The sequence below is a fragment of the Anopheles arabiensis genome, chromosome 3 (assembly GCF_016920715.1).
Source record: "Anopheles arabiensis isolate DONGOLA chromosome 3, AaraD3, whole genome shotgun sequence".
NCBI lineage: Eukaryota > Metazoa > Arthropoda > Insecta > Diptera > Culicidae > Anopheles > Anopheles arabiensis.
In genome coordinates, this window is record NC_053518.1 from 38,096,579 (window position 1) to 38,115,440 (window position 18,862).

The window sequence follows — 18,862 nt, forward strand, 5'->3', positions numbered from 1 at the left end:
AGTGTGGCGTGCGTGTCTATCACGCAACCCGCAGTAATGCACGTTATTACTGTTGTGCTGGAATGGCAATTTGATACACAGAGAAACCTATAGCTCGAAACCCTATTGTTCAGTGGTAAGGTTTGGAGCATCATAAAATATTGCTGCCTGTTTCGTACATCATTTCTTCACCGAATTGAATTTAGCGATTGGCGATGAAATCGCCTTTGTTTTAAAGTCACTAATTGTAGAGCAGTAACAAAACAAAAACGCGTCGACCTGAACTGTCGTAGAAAGTTGTGAGAGACTGCTATGGCAAGGGGGATGCAAACAACAGATAACACGCCGTAAAACACATTAAACAGCGACCGCCCCACAAGTAGGGAAGTTATAAGCCTGCATCGCGTTGATTGAAATCGTACCTCACTTTTGTAAAATGGGCTGCCGTGGGATACGGAATATGCGTGTCGAATTACGGCGCAACCAGTCCAGTCATCTTCGCTGTGACTGTGACCGAGGCCATTGTTAGCAGCACCGGTGAGATGAAGTGCTCGAGTGTAACGAGGCGATGCAATGCCACACCGTCACTGGAAGACGCGCTTCGCATCGCCGTGCTGCTGCTCCGAACGAGCGGTAGATAGCTCTTTCGCGCAAAACATCTCGCCAGTTTCGCGTGACTCGAGCGGCTTGGCGCAAAGGTGGCGGCGGTGGCGTTAGTGTCGCTGGTGTGTCGGTGTTGCCATTTATTATTGGCACTGTTTGGTGGTGCTCCCGGCGTTACGTGATTGTCAGCGTACACGTGCCGAGTGATAGGGTTGTTGGAGTTACAACAAAAAATGAAACGAATTGCGAAGTAGTAGTGCCCGCAAAACTGGTTTGCGTCGAGTGGAGCACTTTAGGCGGAACTGTGCTTTTTTATCATCTCGAGCAAAGGCCCATGCCAATTAGAAATAATTTGCTTATAAAAAAAAACAATTGCGCTGTTACTGGCTGATGGCAAATGAAGTACGTGTATTGTTTTATTCTAAATGAAATATGAAATAAATGGTTGTTATATTACAGCAGCAGTTTACCAATTCCCGTCGGGTACTGTGCGATACCTTAAATATTGATCGTTCAGGGCGCCAGCTGATTGTTGTTTACAGTTGCGTAGCCATGCGTCAATATGAAACGTGACTTTTATTTTGCGATAGTGGGTAAAATGAAGAATGTATCATAGCACACTCGACTAAACATGTGTAAACATGGCATATGCGTTTTGGTTTTTAGTGTGTCCTTGTAGACACTACTCACAATGGTTGACATAATTAATGATAAAGCTGCATCGAATATATTTGCCTTTCTCGGCCACCCTTGTTGATAGACGATCTACCAGAGCATTGAATGCACCTGCAAAGTTATAAGTTTTCTTATTTGTTGCTTCTTAATTGTTTATGTTTTTGCTAACACGTTTTTGCGGCATGAATGTATTATTTATTATAAACTAAAATGGACGAAAGTAGCTCAACCATCTTTCAAAATGTTCGTAAGCAACGAGAGCTAAAAGTTTTCCTGAACTACAAATAAATAATTAGTTAAGAAATAATTGTCTGTTAATAGGGCTAGAAGATTAAGAGTCAACAGACAACACAACACTTCCAAAGTTGTATGCCGTGACTACAATACAATGTGCAAGCAATCTATGGAAAATATCACTTTGTGTTTAAGCCTTGTGTTTCTGAACCTTGTGTGAATTCAAATTTATTCCTCATTCAACATTCGAAGCATTTTGTGTTGTTGGTGTCTTAAATTCTTGAACAATGTCTGATCTGCTAATGACCAGAGTTATGATTTAAAGCAAATTAGAATAAAGTTAAAAGCCATCTGAACAAATATAAATCAATTCATCGTTTAAATAAATTAGCAAAGATAACAACAGCAAGGTTAAAAAGTATAATATTAATACAATAAATTAAGCTGTATGATCCGTGCAAAATATCTGATGCAGTACTAATTCAATTCAACTAACAAATGGGACATTAATTCAGCATATCACTATATGTAGCTTTATTTGTGCACTTGATGTTGCTTGTGGTACGATTTTTTTTTGCTGCATGTACAATCAATATTTTATTTTGTACATGGCTCATATCCATAGTAATTATTACAATAATGTTCTATTCTACCGACCTTGAAAATTCAGGTGATATACAACGTTTGTCACCCTCTTCATGTGGTTTGCAGTTCTTTGAAGGTAGCAAAAAAAATCGCAGAGTTGATTATGTGGTTTTTCAATAATTGGATCCCATTTGACAGCGAGCGTTTGTCATTTGCAATCCACCACAATCGGGTGCTCCGGCGTATGAACCGCAGTGTCAATCGGCCTGCACCGAAGTCCTTGCGGTAAGTGATTGAAGCTACGTGGAACACTACTATTCTCGCGGAACAAAAGCGGGTTGAATAATTGTGGAACAGTATTTAGTAATTGCTCAAATGAAATGCAGACGCCGGAAGCTAAGGTACGAACAAAGAACACCGTACACGGTTTATGCTTTGTTCGATTATGCTCTGGAGCTCTCTGGTGTGTCCTGCCAAGATTCCTTTTTTTTCAGCAAAGAGGATTACCCGTGTTGACGATGCCGTCGGCAATGGCCTTGAATTGGTGGTTGCTTTGGCGAGCGAGCTGTCGGCGCTATTAAGCTTCATTTCGGCGACACACATATAAGCGGCATAAAACGGAACAATTAAAATGATTCTGAATGCCGCTCGACGGTGGACTGAAGCGGGCGGCAGCATAAAGGGAAGCCCACGGATAGGGGAAATAATCACGGAACCGTAAAAGAGAGGGATCATTTACCGTAATTAAAGGTATTATTATTATGCTTTCTGTTCATGCTACTTACAGTCGTCAAGTTTTTTATCTCGTCCCTCGCTGCACCGGTTTCAAGTTCATTGATTTTTTTTGTCCGTGTTTTTCCTTTCGGTAATCAATCGGTTGCTTCGGCTACTCATCGTCCAGGCGGTTGGCATACTGCCCCCGTGAAGTTGGTGCACGAAGCAGGGCAGTGGTAAGGGAATGGAGAAGAAGGAAAAGAAAAATTAATTAAGCTAATGAGAAGGTGGACAAAGCACTGGGAGGGTTCTAGTGTGCATGAGAGCCTGGACTGGGCAGCAGGTAGCAGGTATCTTAAAATGTAAAGGTTGTTCTCTAATTGATTCGCGCGTTCGCACCGGTGGCCGGGACCTGTGGGTGCAGGGCGAGAACAAAAGGTTCGTCGGTTGCAGCGAAAAGGTCATTCATTTGAGATCGTTAAGGAAACCCGCAAACAATTAAAACTAACAATCTCACATTTACACTGTAACGATTGTGTGTTTGCAGTATCAAAAATCGTTTGGCGGTTGTGTGGTTGCGATCGATGTTTCCATGTAGAAACTTTTGAGGTTAATCAGTGATCGCTTTTTTGTGATGCCTAAAAGTCGAGAAACAGAAAATCGGATCGGATAATCGGACGAAATGCATTACATTGTGAGGGAACCATCACTACCTGTGGAATGTTCAGAACCATCGTATTCTATGTTGGTTTAAATTTTCAAATAATTGCGGTATACATCATTCAAATCACACCGTTGTTTATTTATTTTGATCAAAACGATATATAAATCCTTTGTCAACGCTTACAAACAACTATTGTGTATCCTATACATCAAACTAACGACTTTTTGTAAATTGAGTCTTGATCCTTAGCTTCACATACAGTCTACTTCATTGACCTGTAACATTCGGCTAACGGTGCTTGGAAGCTTTGCCTCTAGCCAAACTCGATTTAAAGAGCACCCTCCATGCATCATCTTCATTGGCTGGCAGTTTCGGGTTTGTTCCACGCTTACACTAAAAAGGTATAAAATACACATCTTGAAGTGTTCGCTCACTCTCTCCCTCTTCCTTTCTCTCTTTTCCTCTCTGTCTCGCTCACTCTCTCTCTCTCTCTCTGTTTTTCCCTCTTCAAATTCCGCATTGTGTCTTTCGGTTTTGTTTGAAAGTACCATTATTTACTCGATGGAAAAATTTATGTGCGCTCAGCGAGAAAAATGTGTCCCATTTCCGATGCAACCGTTGAACCGGAACCCATGCAAAGGGTGTATGTGTGTGTGTGCTCCATCGGAAACGGAAATTTAGTACCCGTCCCGCTTGGTGGGCCGTAATTGAACATCTTTTCCAGGATCTTTGTGCCCTGCCTGGTGGTGAGGTTGGATTTTTTTCTTTCTTTTGGCAATGGAAGTAAAGAGCCTTTTTGTTCGGTTTTATGACATTTTACAGCGAACCTACAACGTATGTTGTGTGTGTGTGTGTACAATAGGATTCGGGACGCGGCGACGTTTATAGCAACAGGCTAAAAAATGTGGCTCCCTATGCGCGCTCCTGGGGCTATTTTTCTCATTGTTGCAATATTTGTTTTCATGGGGAGCGAGCGCCAAGAGTTTCTGGCGGCGAGCGGATTGCTTCGTGCCTTTTTGGAACGAAATGAACTTTGCAACACTTCATGGTCGAAAATCATTGCTCCTCGTTCAACCGCCTATGGAGCATGCGTTTGCGTTTGTGCTGTGTTTATTTATGTGCCTATGAAAATCAATCAAACACATCAGTGGCAGCTTTTACGAGCGGCAATAAATTATAGGATACCTCGTCTGATTTTGCGAAGGAAAATTGGGCGCATTGATTTTTCTCTGACCTTTAGTGTAGGTGTGTATTAAAGGTAAGGCTACTCATCTAGCAGCATACGGTAATAGGGAACTCAGTTCAGGAAGTTAATTTTAACAAAAGTAGCTATGAGCAATACGGATAAGAACATTTTTTGCAAAACTTGTTGTTTTTTTTCATTACAATAATATTACTTGTGTATATTACAGTGTTTTTCTGCATATATATATATATGCATATATATATATGCAGAAAAATATATATATATATGCAGAAACAAACCGGATGCTTATCCTAGGCTAGGGTGTTTTAAAAAAGAAAGAAAGGCCAGCGTTGCAAATTTCGGTTTCTTTTACTCTTGTAAAATCCCGCCACAGCTAATTTTATGCAAAACATACCCACAGCGAACATTGTGCGGTACCAACACGACAAAAAATTCTCCTCCCCCTCAAACAACAACAGGCGGTGTACGTGTTAACTAATTGTTAGCATGGCAGTAATATTCTTAGTCGCTGTAGCAAATTATTGAAATCACCGTGTACCTTGCGGTGAGCGTAAGTTTCGTTTACACGCCCCTATCCGTTCGTTTCCAGAATGGTAAAAGTTAATCAACCACAGAGAAAAGCCACATCAACCGTTCTTGTAAAAGTTGACTTTTCTCAAGGATGCTAGATAGCTGCTCGATTGAACTCGAATTGTAAAATTTTCAATCACCTGTGAAAGTAAATTTCGATTGCTAATCATGCGGAAAATTGGCTTGTTACTGGAACGGTTTTGTTCGTTAACGAAATTATCGTTTCATGGAGATTAAATTTGACCTTCGTAACTGTGGCTTTCTACGATTAATTTCATATCCGCCTATATTGAGGCAAACAAGCGTTGGATTTCAAATTGACTGCCGACTGCGATGGGGCCGCCGCGATGTACGCGATGGGTTCCAATGCTGATCATTCGATACCGCGAGCAGAAGCCGCCGCCGCCGCCGCCTTATCCGCCGGTTGGATTATCAGGTCAGGCATCTTGCGTCCGTGATAAAATTGGCTTGAAAATATACAAAATTCCAATAGACAGGGTGGGATGTAATCCAAATAAAAAAAAAAAAAACAATATTACACCAGAAGGAGCACCCAGATGCCGCACAAAGAGATGATTGAGCTAACAAGCGGGGCGTGAGCACAAATCGGCAGGAAAGCGATTAGGTAACGCTGTAAATTGACAATTACTGTACCTCGCCTCCGCCGTAGTTGTCCTTTTTTTGTTTTGTTCGAAAGAACTGTGGATAAAGCGGATATGTCGTTCGACTTTGCCAAAGACTTCGGTGTAAGAAAAGCGACATAATGTTCTGTGCAAAGAGGGCGTTTCAAGTGTTTTTTCATTTAAAATTTAAATTTAACTAATTCCGCTTTCGAGTGGCGTTTGTTTAAACGAGGAGGTTGGAGGAGAGTTTTTTTTATTCTAGTCGTTATCTTCTCTTGGTTGTTAGGAATCCAACAAGGTTTCACGAATGCAAAGTTCTACGGTAAAACAACCGAAATGCTGACATTAAACATACTTTTATTGCACGTTACCAAAAAGGCTGATCGATTGTTATGTTATGTAATGTAGTGTCAAATTAAGGTGTTTTTTTTATTCGCAAGCACATTAAATGTTTTAAAAACTTTACAAAAACTCTCTCGGGAGACACAAAACTAAAAAGGACGCTATGCAAAATACAAACAACATGGTAAAAGTGCTCTACAGCTACAATCTCTTGGCATGAATTTTCATGATCTACCTCGTCAGGACATCGGTGCGACGCTTTACTCATAAATATTTTGAATGTGTTTACATTTCGGCACATCCAGCTGCTGGCAAGCTGGTCGGGGAAGTTGGTTTTCGGCGAGATAATTTTCCTGTTTTCGGTAAAATTGCATTTGTTCCGTCGTGGCTGTCCACTTCTGCACCTGGCACGGTAGATGAATTCTGTTGATATATTTATCAGCAGCAGTGTTGTAACGATACTACTACTACTGTACGGCAAAGTGTGAAAGCTGTACTACCGTTCTGATTGTGCGCTCTTTGTGTGCGCCCTTATAACTTTTAGGGGTTCGTATGGCGAAGGATATAGGTCTCTGCTTTTGCCACCATTTATGACGCAATTTTATTTGGGTGTCCCGCACGGATTCTCAATACACAGCACACAAGCTGTGCGTGTGTTGCGCCACATTTCACTTTCCGTCTAATATATGAACAAGGCATCTGCAAGCACAAGTCAGACGTTTGTGCCTAATATTGGTTCGGAGCTTCCCACGTTCCCTCTGGGGAGTGATAAAAGTTTTACTACCTTTTTTGACCCTTTTTCTCTCTTTCTCTCTCTCGTTTGAAAAGCCCAACAATGTGAACCATGGCCATGGAGTAGTGTCAATTTGGTTGTCACATGTATACGATAATAATTCATACCACGCTGCACGTTCAAATCATCCGGATTGGTGGTATGCGCTGTCGCACGATTTTCGTGATAATTACATGCGAACGCAAGCCGGATGTTGTCATTTTGGCTGTCATTGGAAAAAACACTAATCATTCTTTAAGCTTGAAAAGTATAAGTTATTTTCGAAGTTTTTTTAGCAAACATATCCTCTTATACAATTTAAAATGCTGAAATTGGCTGCTTACAATAACATTTGTCTTAGTTTAATTGCTCTCTATTTTGTATATACTAATTTATAAAAAAGTGCTATCATATTTGTGACAGCTACCTTCAATACTGTTGATAATATTTACCAGACACTGATCGTCTTTGTACTCACCGCCAGTTCTCTTCTATTCCACGGTAGCGTATATTTATTGCTGACAGATTATTCACGTGACAGATAAGTAGAAATGTAAATAAAAAGCTTTTCGCTTCCGACTGAAGGCTCTGGTGGCGTTGTGTACGTTGATTTACAGTCATTGAGGCTGTGATGGTGTGATGGTATGGCTTGGGTGGCACTGCTTTAAATAAAACAATCTGCTCGGCCCTACATTTATAAAGTGTGTTGGTAAACATTAAATGTTAATGCTGATTTTATCATTGTTTGTAAGTGCCTCGGAACCATCTGCTTTTAAATGTGCCTTTGTCTGTTGTGAAGAGATTTATAAATATTGCTTTAAATAAAGAACAATTCATTTGTTTTTGTTAAGTGTTATAAAACAAAAATAGTCCAAAGTATACAAACTTATTAGAATCAAATATGAAGTCTCGATTAGACGTCATATCAAAAACGTATACTTTAAAAGTAAGATATCCTACCATTATATACTTCAATTTATCTTAAAATGTTTCTTTATTCTTCACGTATCGAGTAACGTACAGAGAAACATACAGGATTTCCACATTTAATTCTACCATTACGTGTTTTGACCATTTCTCATTTTGAGTTGCATATTAAATTTAAATTAATTTTAAAATTTAAACGATTTACAACTCCACACGGAACGGGTATATTGCTTTGCGAATGGTAGCATGGTTGGTTGAGTTATTGATTTAATTGTTTTCTTTTGGAAGCAACAGAGCGACAAAGTTGTTTAATGCGTTTGCCGTCACGATGAAATGTAGATGGCGATGATTTTGCTTCGGAAAACAATAATTTCAAAGTGTAGATTGAATTTATCATTTTCCCTTTTAGTTCTGTTGTCGTTGAGGTACGTATGAAACGGAACGAAAGCGAGAAAGATAAATCATTTAACATATGCAAAGCACTTTGTCCTACTCAGTGAACGGTTGTTCAAGTAACGTGAAACAATTTTCAGCGAAAGTAAAAAATAATAATAACAAAAAAAAATATTTCATGTGAAACAGTAACCGTGAAAAAAAGAACACCACAATCTGTACTAATGGGGCGCGCAGGCAGCGAAAAAGCCGTATGTTGAGATGAGTTTTAAGCGGTTTGTGGGCGGCATTGTTGCGGTGCATGATGACGCTACTGTGTTGTATTGTCTACCACCGGCAGAACGAGAATCGTTTGCAGCGACGACAAGTGGGCTGTTAGGTGAAAGTAAAATGCACCCACAAAAAAAGTGCAAAGAAAATAGAAACCAGAACCAACCCGATGACACTTGGAAATGATTAATTGTCCGCGCGAAATATGCTGTAAATTTGCAATTCGATCCTGGTGAATGAAATCACCCAGTTGCTGGACTCATGATCTTTCTTTCGCTCTCTCTCTCTCTGTGTTTTGTCGCTCTACCGAATCGCCACCCGGAGTACCACATATTCACAACGGTATGCACATTGTAACGATGGGAGTGGACTTTTTTTTAAACTCAACTTTTGTCAGCCCACCACATTCACTACCGCGCTGCAGAGATTCGACCGTCAACGATGACACTCCGGTCCGAGGGTATGTTGAACTCGCTGTCCCAGGAATATTGAGTGGTTTAAAAATAAATCAATCTGAAAGGGAGGGGTGGTATTCATTTTCCCTCCACCAAATGAAATGAGACATTGAATTCAATTCCATAAGCGGGTGGTGGCGTTGGGATAGGGTCGTGGAAGGGGAAGTATCTGGATTCTCATAATAGAAATGTGCGCTTTCTGCGTTCCGTTCCTACTGCTGCTGCTGCTGTGACTGGCGGTGTCGATGTTAGTCCATGTCGTGCAGAAGTCGTTGTACGGTGACAGTCAAAAATGGAAATTAGGTAAAACAGCAGCAGAAAGTGTAGTGCAAATATTTTTTTCCTGCCTGATTTATAGGTCGTCTGGTGAGAGCTGGGATTGTGTGATAAGTGAAGCAGTTTGCTAAACACCGAGCGGGTCAAAAGCAAACAATTTGTGCAGTGAAATGTTAAATTCACTGCAAATGGAGCGATTGTCAGAAATGTGTACGCTCGAATACATTTATTACGATCTTAGAATGGTTGTCTTTGTAAATGAGCATTGTTGTTCTTGCACTTGAATGATTTTCGAAGTAATGCTGAATGCTTTTCTTTGGCGACAAACGACTACAGAAGGCAATCTATTAGGAGGTATTATGTTAGAGGAGAATGATTTTGCCATTATTTCAATGGAAAAGATGTCTATGTACAATACCTAAGCTGTCGATTGATTTGCTTGTTGAGATTCAATGATTTAAAAGGTAGTGAATTGTGTTGAATTGAATATTATTACATTGTACGCCTTATATCTTTTAAGATCCTAGCAGCTTTTATTTCTCAATTGCTTCACAATAATAACATCTTGACGAATATTTACAGCAACACATGACCGTAATTGTGCTGCCAGATTCGACGCCATTTGACAACCATCTGTATGCATCTGCGCCATCGGGGATGGTGTAGCATGTGTGGCCCGGAAACCCGTTTCCAACAGAAACGCTATAATTATTTATGCAATGAAATCCGCCTTCAAAGCACTGCTCGTTTGAGACGTTCAATTTAAACCGGTCAAAATGATGACGCAGAAAATGTGTTCGTTAGTAAAATGTGACGGCATCGGCTTGTTTTAAAACGGCCGTTATTTCATCAAACAGCCTAAATTCAAAACATGCCTTCTTTATGTGGTGAGATTATTGTGCACTTCATGTTATTTAGGTAATTTATTATTTATTTTAGATTTCTGTCCATGTTTTTAATATTATTTTCTCTTCAAATTCATTCCATTTTGAAAGGGTTACGGATAAATATTGTTTGATGTGGCCATTAGCTAGCGTCCTAAAAGTTTGTGAAGATAAACGTTATAATAAACGTGCCACTTAATGGGAATTTACTACCCTCCCACTCACGTGCGCCACCTTTGCTTCCGTCATCGCTGCAGAGGGGGGTTTAAGTCGACGCAGGAATATCGCTCTTCGTTGTAGACACTCAATAAGGTTAACCATTAATTGATGGATAGACACTCCCTTCGCTTTAGCCGATTCGTTGGGTCACACTTTTGCTCTTCGACCCGCTCCTCCTACGGCTCTCCTCCGCCTAATGCCATCAGTGTCACCAGCGGTTTGGCAGAATATTTTCCTGCCATGCACTATTAGTAGACTCACGGGAGAGATCTTTTCACTGCCATGTGGGTCGGCAGCCGTGGCAAAGGTCTTCGTTTGAATAATAGAGTTGTTAATCTCAGTCGGTTGCGGTTTTCCCTCAGGGGGTAGTGGATACACTGGCAGCATATGAGGTGGAAAAAAGTTTGTGAGTGTGTGTGTGCATGGGTTATCTTTCGGTATTTTTCTTCTTCGTGTGAACATTTTCCCTTCCTGTCCAATAAATCGATTACGGTTGCTTCCAGAGTGCTGGCAGTAGAAAATAAATCATAGCTTTAAGCATTAATAAAGCATTGCTTTGACAGCCACCACTCGTTTGCTAATAGAAGAAAATCAAAACACGCCTACCGTTCCATGTTTTTAAGCCTGTTTGCTGAGTGTGAAATCAGTTCGGTTTTGTTGATATTTTGGATGTTGATGTAGTTGCGAGTTAGATCATCTATGAATGAAAATTCGATGTAAACGATACGTTCATGAATTTCCCTGAAGTGTGACGCAAACGAATATGATGCAGCATCACATTTACGCTTCAACAGTTGTACGTGTGGGCTTCATATTTGTAGATTAGCAAAGTATGTATGCCTACAGCGAAGATCTCTGTGGTTTACATTTTTGTCAAACAATATTAATTCAACCAATCAGCTAATTAATGTGTGACTGTCGAGATTAATCTACCAATCGACAACCTCGCAGCTCCATCTTCTAAACCATTTCGTGTTGCTTATGTAAAACAGCTATGTACAGTATCTTCAAGATTCCCTCGTAATGAATGGCTTACTCATGATTCATTATCCATGTTTCAACGCAAAATGTAAATCGCGTACGCAGCAAACGTTTTATTAAACCGAGCTGCGGCGTACAGCCGTGCCACAGCATTTGGCAAGTGCTGCACTGTCGTCGTAGGTTGCCCCGGGTTTCGGGGGCAACGAAACGGATTTAAATTATCCCCCGGTGGATTGTTTATACTCATTTAACGCTAGCCGGAGCCAAAGGCAACGGCGTGGCCCACACAGAATGTTTGACGCTTCGTTTCACGACCCGTTCCGCTGCGTGTTACGTTATACGGTGCGGCGGGAGATGAGTTGGGCGTTCCGTGAATCGTGAAAAATCTGCTACCGCTTGCGCTTTTGTAGGTTTTTCCGGTGAGGAGGGCTGTCGGGCGGGCAAATCAGAGCACAGTTTCACTCTTCGGGGTTGATTGGGTTGTGAAAATTTGCACACCGACACACAAACCGTAACCGATCGTCAGACGATAATTGATTAATAATCCCGCAGTGTGTTTTCGGTGCGGCCGGGGCAAAGTTTCAAAGGCGTGTTCTTGCCCGTGGCAGTATAATTGCTTGATTTACTTTTAATTATCGCTCAAGCTCGGTCGCAAATGACGTGATTTGGATTTATGTTGTTAGCACAGTTTGGAACAAATAGCACATTTATAGCTTTCATCTGGTTTTTCTTCTTCTTTCGTGCAGCACCACGTAGATGGTGTTTTACCAGAATTACGTGTTTTGTATAGCTTAACTTTTCTGAATAAACATTTTAAATGTTAATTTAGCTCTAACCATTGGTAATTTTCTCATTAGGGAATCACACAATTACAAGTCTAGATTTAGCAATTAATTATATATTTCTAAAGATAATTTGTGCCTAATCTGCCCTAAAGTGTATGTCGTATATTATCGACAAGTGCTTAAAGTAACATGTGTTTATTATTGAGTTCAAAACAAAAGCACACACTATTAATATTCATGCACCGGCGACACTTTTTCGTTCCTTAAAGGTCTACACAGTCGTATCTAAAAGGTCATCAGCACTGGAATATTCTATGAATGGTCATGTGACTCTACCTTCCTCAAAATGCGACGTAACTAATGCGAATGCCTACTCCCAATCCGTCAACACTGCTACATAAAATGAGACACTGCACAAGAGTTTCGAATTCATTCTGTGATTCAAATTCATTTGTAAAAAGAATATTTTTGTGTACGGCACTGTAGTATGCAACAAATTTGATGAGCAGTAAGAAGTATGCCGTGTTTCAAGCGACCTACGAAGGGTAATCTATTCCAGTCTAACTCTTAACTCAAATGTATCACTTACGGTATTTAGTGATTAAAACGTGGTTGTCACACCACCAGCGCGCGCGTTAGTCCAATCACCAGAAGCCTAATATAGCATCACATCGTTCATGTTTGTCGCACTAATTACTATTGCTGATGTTGCTTTCAGCGGGAAACATGGGTTGATGCGTTTGGAAGCATAACAGTGCTCAAACAACAAACAAACGAGAGCATTAGCAGGGAAGGGGTCACGGCATGGTCTTACGGCAATGCTGTTATGGATTTTAGATTTTCAGCTATCCATTTCCACGGATAGTGGTGCTATCCATTGGTGACCCGTTCTAAGCGAGCTAATTAGCACACATCGATAGTTTCGATAAACCATCCGATAAATGAGCACACGACGCTAGGTGGGAGTAGAACCTACACTAATCTTTCAATAGCAGGGGGGTCTTACTTTGAAAGGAACGTCGGCGTTCCGGGCGGAAGTACCAGGGGATGTTATGAGAGGAAATTAAACTTCCGCGAACTTTCCTTCGCATACGCGTGTACGATCTGTGTCGAGTGAATGCGTGCGGGGATGTGTTGTTGAATTCGCAGGCCGATAGCATTCATATCGACTGCGAATTTGCCCGTTTCCTTCCTTCCTTGCGGGATAGCACAGATGGTCTGGGCAAGATGGTAGTACAACGCACGAACGGTCTCAACGCTTCACTAAAATTGCTGACTGTGGGGAAATTTCGAAGTTTGCTATGCCTATGTCATATACAGTAAATGTGTTTGCCCTTAGCTCGAGCTTGGGCGAAGTTATTTATGGCTCAGAAACAATAAATTATTTTTACTTTCACTCAGTTTTTGTTTCATTCTGCTTTCTTCTCATAAAGGTGTTTTTACGAGAACGCTTGTCTTGTTGTGTTTGATATGCTCATGTGCACGTAGCTCGTGATTGTAATAAATTTCTCTGTCAATGAAGGATTTAGCGCATAAGTTTTTGAGAGATCATCAAACAATCTTTTTTGTGCTATCTATCTTCTCTTCAATCATTTTACGTTGGACCATTGTAGATGTTTTTTTTTAAATTATAATAAATTTGCTTGTGATTTTTTTATTTGCGTAAAATTGTTCATTCAAGTAGTTAAAATATAAATATAAAGTAAATATTTAAAACACATAACTATTGACATTCTACCAAACTTTCAACCTCATCGATTAACTTTTAATCGATTCTTTGTCAATTGGTATTAGTGACTGCAGACTGGCGTAGTGTAGCTGAAATAGACAAAAGAAAATACAAATATAACTGAATCTGAAATGTGATCGAACGCAAAATGTTGATACTCTTGCCTAATCCGATAGTGAAGTGATTCTATCGAGGGATTTTTATTGCTGTGCTAAAAATCAACTCTTTTGTAAATACAATGGGAGAGCCGTCGCAAAGGATCGCTTCGGAACGAGAATGTTTTTCCAACGGATTATGATTGGCTCGCGTAAGCGCTCCGGCGAACGAAGGGAAAGCTAGTTCGCGCTGGTGGTCCATTCAACCGGCTAACACTTATCCGGACCGCTTCGAAATGCTATTAAATATTCATTTTGACCACATCCCAACCCTCAACACCGCCGCTGTGCCTACGCGCGTTGGGCAGACGTGCACAGGGACTTGCCTCGTGCCCGGACGCTCAATAGGATGCGCTCAGTCCAGTTGGTTGTTAGGATGTACGGGGTAGAGCAGCTTTGAATATTGCTCCCCAAAACCACGTTGCCATCCTCGCGTATTCCTATCCTTGGTGCGCTGTGGCCATAGTCCTCGTTTTGTTGTAGTCGTCTAACGCCTTTAACTAGCATTGTGTTGCAAAGGCTGCTGAAGGGAAACCCATGAGCTTTGGCCTTTAATGCGCATAAATTGATAAATTATACAAACAAACAACTAAACATACAGATAAACACATATATAGAGTATGTGTCTGTGTGTGAGTGCGGGCTGTACAACCGATGCAAATGCAACCCTTGCTAGACAATGTTTTCCCGTGCACCAGGGTGCCGGAATGACCCTAATAGCTTTCAGTGGATGAGTACGACGTTCAATTGAATTCCTGATGACCTTTTATTTGGGAACACATGAATGAGTTTCGAAACAGAAACATTGCGCTTACTCACATACAGTTACTAAACATTTCGTGAAATCTGCTTCTAGTGGGTCCTAATAGTAATGTAAAAATCTTAAACTGTGAATAAAATAGTACCATGGCGGTACGCTATTGTTTGCTTTAATACAATCGATTACAAATGGCAAATGTTACATTGCCGTAATATTTAACTTGTTTCAGTCCATCGTCATGAATGGTTCACACTTTGTGAAATGTGTTTTACTGAAATGTGTTTTTGTAAAACGGATTTTTTAAAAGAAATTTTAGTGCGATAATTTACTAGTTTAATTAGTTTTACTTGCTGTATTCTATTCCTCATAAAGCATGATTTTCATTGATTTTTTATTTTTTTCTTTTACAGGTAATTGTTCAAATCTGCTTGCTTCCAATCTTCCAACCAATCAACCAACCAATCTTACACTTCTTGTAATCCGTCAAAGTAAGTTTATCATTGTTTACTGAGAAACACAATAAGCATTAAGCATCAATTTGTTTACGATAAAAGATGGAGAGCTCAGTTTATTGATTTACCATACACAGTGTGTACCGCACAGCCGTACGCGATTGGTGGACGATTCAATTGATTGGGTTGATTTGATTTGCACAGATCGGCAGACACATTATTTGTATATTCTTTTTTTATTTTTTCGTTTCATCGAGTGAGAGAATATTTGCTCGAAGCTCACTTTAAAAAGAACGAAGCGCAAAAACAACTGTTTTTCTGTATGTGACAGTAATGATAAGTATTGCCGGTGGCGATTTCCATTCTGGCACGGTAGTGAATCAGTCGGCTGGATAAATTTTCAATGCTGCTTTTTATATTTCTTCTTTTCATACTCATGTTGCTTTCGCGCAGTGGTGTGCCCGCATCTGTCTGATTTCGGTATTGTTGAAGATTGTGGTTATGGCGAGCGGTCAGTTGGAAAAAGAAAACGTCCAAACGCACCGAGGCAACGATTAAACGAGTACATTTTCGTTGACGCGTGGTCGTTTTGCGTTGGCGTAACTTATTGAATGTTTTGAGGGGTGAACACTAAAAAATACACAATTCAAAGAGCCTTTTTAATGCAAAACAGTAACGACACTACCTCAAAAATATTAGTGTAATTGTTAAGCGATACTGATAAAATTGGCTTCCAAACATTTTTTACAAGCTTGTGTCAAAGAGTTCAATCAACTAAAGCTATTTTCTATGTTTCGTGCATGATTTACTATTAGTATTTTTGTTAACATTAGTTACATGAGTGTTCTGAAACTTACAAATAAACATTTGCTTGGCGATTTTTAGATGAAATGGTACCTTTAAATACAGTTTTTTACTTGTAATGGACGATATTTCAGTATATTTTACGGCAATATTTCGGAAGTGTGATGCGGTGTCCTATGCTTTTTGTCAACTCGTCCATAACAGAGGAAGACTCACGCCAGTGTTGGGCAGAGATGTCTTCCATCATATAACCTGCAGCTAAAAGTTATGCCCGTGATTTGTTATCCGTGCCGCTTTGCTGCAAAGTTGAGTCGGTCGGTCGGTCGAATAGTGCTGGCGGCTGTGTGGCTCCTTCACTATGCCGTTGTTTGCCGTTGTACCAAGCATCACTTTTCGGTGATGTTACGTGAAAAATTTCACTACCCCATCGCTTATATGCGTGGCGTTTCTCATCACGATGAACCGCATACTTAAGGCATCACGAGCTATTTCGCATTCGGCAGCACACGGGCAGAAACTCGCATTCCGCTGCCTCGAATACCTTAGTCCTGGGCTGGGTCGGTACATCACAGCGTGTGTGTGTAACGTGCACAGCACAACTCGCTACGGCGATCGTGTAGTAAACGTGTGAGTTTTCCCGCAAACCCCTCAGGGCGTTGATCCTTTCATCAACAACGGATCGGAACGGCAACTCACACGGCGGTACGGTTTAGGCGCCAAACGGAAAGTTTGTGCAGGAGTTAGCGAACATAGCGCGCCCTGGATGGCACAATGAGAATATAGTCTAGCTAATCCCTTTTTCCCGGTGGTTTACGCTATCCTTTGAATTCTTGTTTTCGGCGAATGGGACACAGGAATCGGTGCGCTAGTAGTGCGGAACCGGAGAAGGAATGCAATCACTGTAGTTATGTAAAGTGAACGGTTAGATTTTAAGCTGCTTCTTAGGAGCAAAAGATGTGTGGCATAGATATCAATGCTAGAAATGGAAAAGCAACAGTAGAGTTTGCATCATATTGTCTTAATGTTAAAATCATAAATTTTCCAATCATCTTCTATTTGTTTGCAAATAGAACATGGAATTTGGTAGTTACTTAAACTGCTAACTACTTGATGCTGTGTCTGTGAGATACGTTAACACAGTTCTTATACTATCGACACAGTCAATTTGTTTGGCTGCTTTCCCTTCGCCTGCCCTTCTAGTACAGTTGCTAAAAGACATGATGTACAACCTTGTAATGGCTTCATCAATCGACCAAACGGGCGGACCAGCGCGTTTCCCCCAGCGTTGTTAACGCTGCTTGTCGCCGTTCAATCCGTTCGTTGATTGCTACGACGATCATAATCATTACACCCGTCAGTTGGAACTCGTAAAACTGTCCCACAGCACATCGTTAGAATCCCCTCGGCTGTTGCTGGATCGCTTCGTGACCCGGGAGAAAGACCATGGAAAGCAGGAGATAGAGAGTAAGAGAGAGAGAGAGAGAGAGAGAGAGAGAGAGAGAGAGAGAGAGAGAGAGAGAGAGAGAGAGAGAGAGAGAGAGAGAGAATATGTATCTTTATTAATTACGTTTCGGTTATACTCCTTAATCCGTACACAACATGCATCAATCTATTCACGCTCAGTTTCTCCCGCGCAGCTTCGGATGGGTGTTGAAAACGGAAGGCACTTGACTATCATCGGGCACATTTTTCGCGCCCTTGCGCATCCAAAATTAGCATATAAAACAAAAATCAAATTTGTTTCGGAATGCGCTCTCCAGCCGGCAGCGTAACGGGGAGAATCCGATGAACGCGCTGGACAGCGATCGAGCAAAAAATGAGTGGTGAGCTCAAAGTGAAATAATTATGCTAATGGCATTATTTAAAATATAATAAAAAAATAATACTACTAAAGACAACAACGCATGGTGTTGTGCTATGGCAAAAGGCAAAAAGTTACATATTTTTTTCGAAAATATCACAAGTCATATGCAGAACGGTACAATACCCTACGAGTATAAGTGCAGTCAGTTTAATATTAAACTTCAAACATTTCCACTACCTTCAAGTGCATTTCCGTACAAATCTACCGAAACGGGGTCTATTATTAGCGAATAAAAATGTGGCACGAACCTATTAAATTTTAATTACCCCTATAAAGTGTATCTTGATCTGCATCTTTCATCTTTTCGGTTACTTTTTTTTGGCGAACTTGGCAGCGATGCTATGGCTATGGACATTTAGTGAATGATTCGCATGCAAACCAATCTGCATACACACGTATTCGAGGGTTCCGTGTGCCCCCCCCCCCGCCTCCTGGGATGGTTTCTTGTTTCGCTTACCCGTGCTCGCCTCCTTTGACAGAGATATTTTGGCCACCGACGGCGCTGGAGACGGACGGACCGGGTGGGGACAGGAGCTTAATGAATGCAAATAGTATGCAGTAGCCGTGAATAAATGCATGTCAAGCATGGAAGAGATGGCCAGACATACTCTCACACATATATTCACACACACACATTGGAAAATGGCTAACCGTGCGCTTGAAGCGCTTAGTAGACGCCCGTCCGGCATACGTGCAGATTCCTTCTTTGTGTCCACTAATAACGCTGAATACAATCGTGTTAACTGCAAAACACTGATTAACACGTTTACGGTGTCACATTCAGCGATCGTCCCGTAGCGGGTAGTGAAAATGCACTGTTAAAGACCGGTTGCGGTGGTGGTTTGCCCCTGCAATCACCTTCCCAGTGTCAAGGTTATGCGTTGCTTTCATGATGTAATACGCTTACGTAAGTTGCATCCTTCAGCAGCCCGGGGAGAAA

General features: G+C 41.0%; 1 protein-coding gene across 5 annotated transcripts in view; it reads left to right on the forward strand.

Annotated features, from left to right (window-relative positions):
* The window catches only part of LOC120903927 (RNA pseudouridylate synthase domain-containing protein 2-like), a 186,642-nt gene that overhangs the window by 104,298 nt on the left and 63,482 nt on the right, over positions 1-18,862 (forward strand). The window lies entirely within an intron of this gene.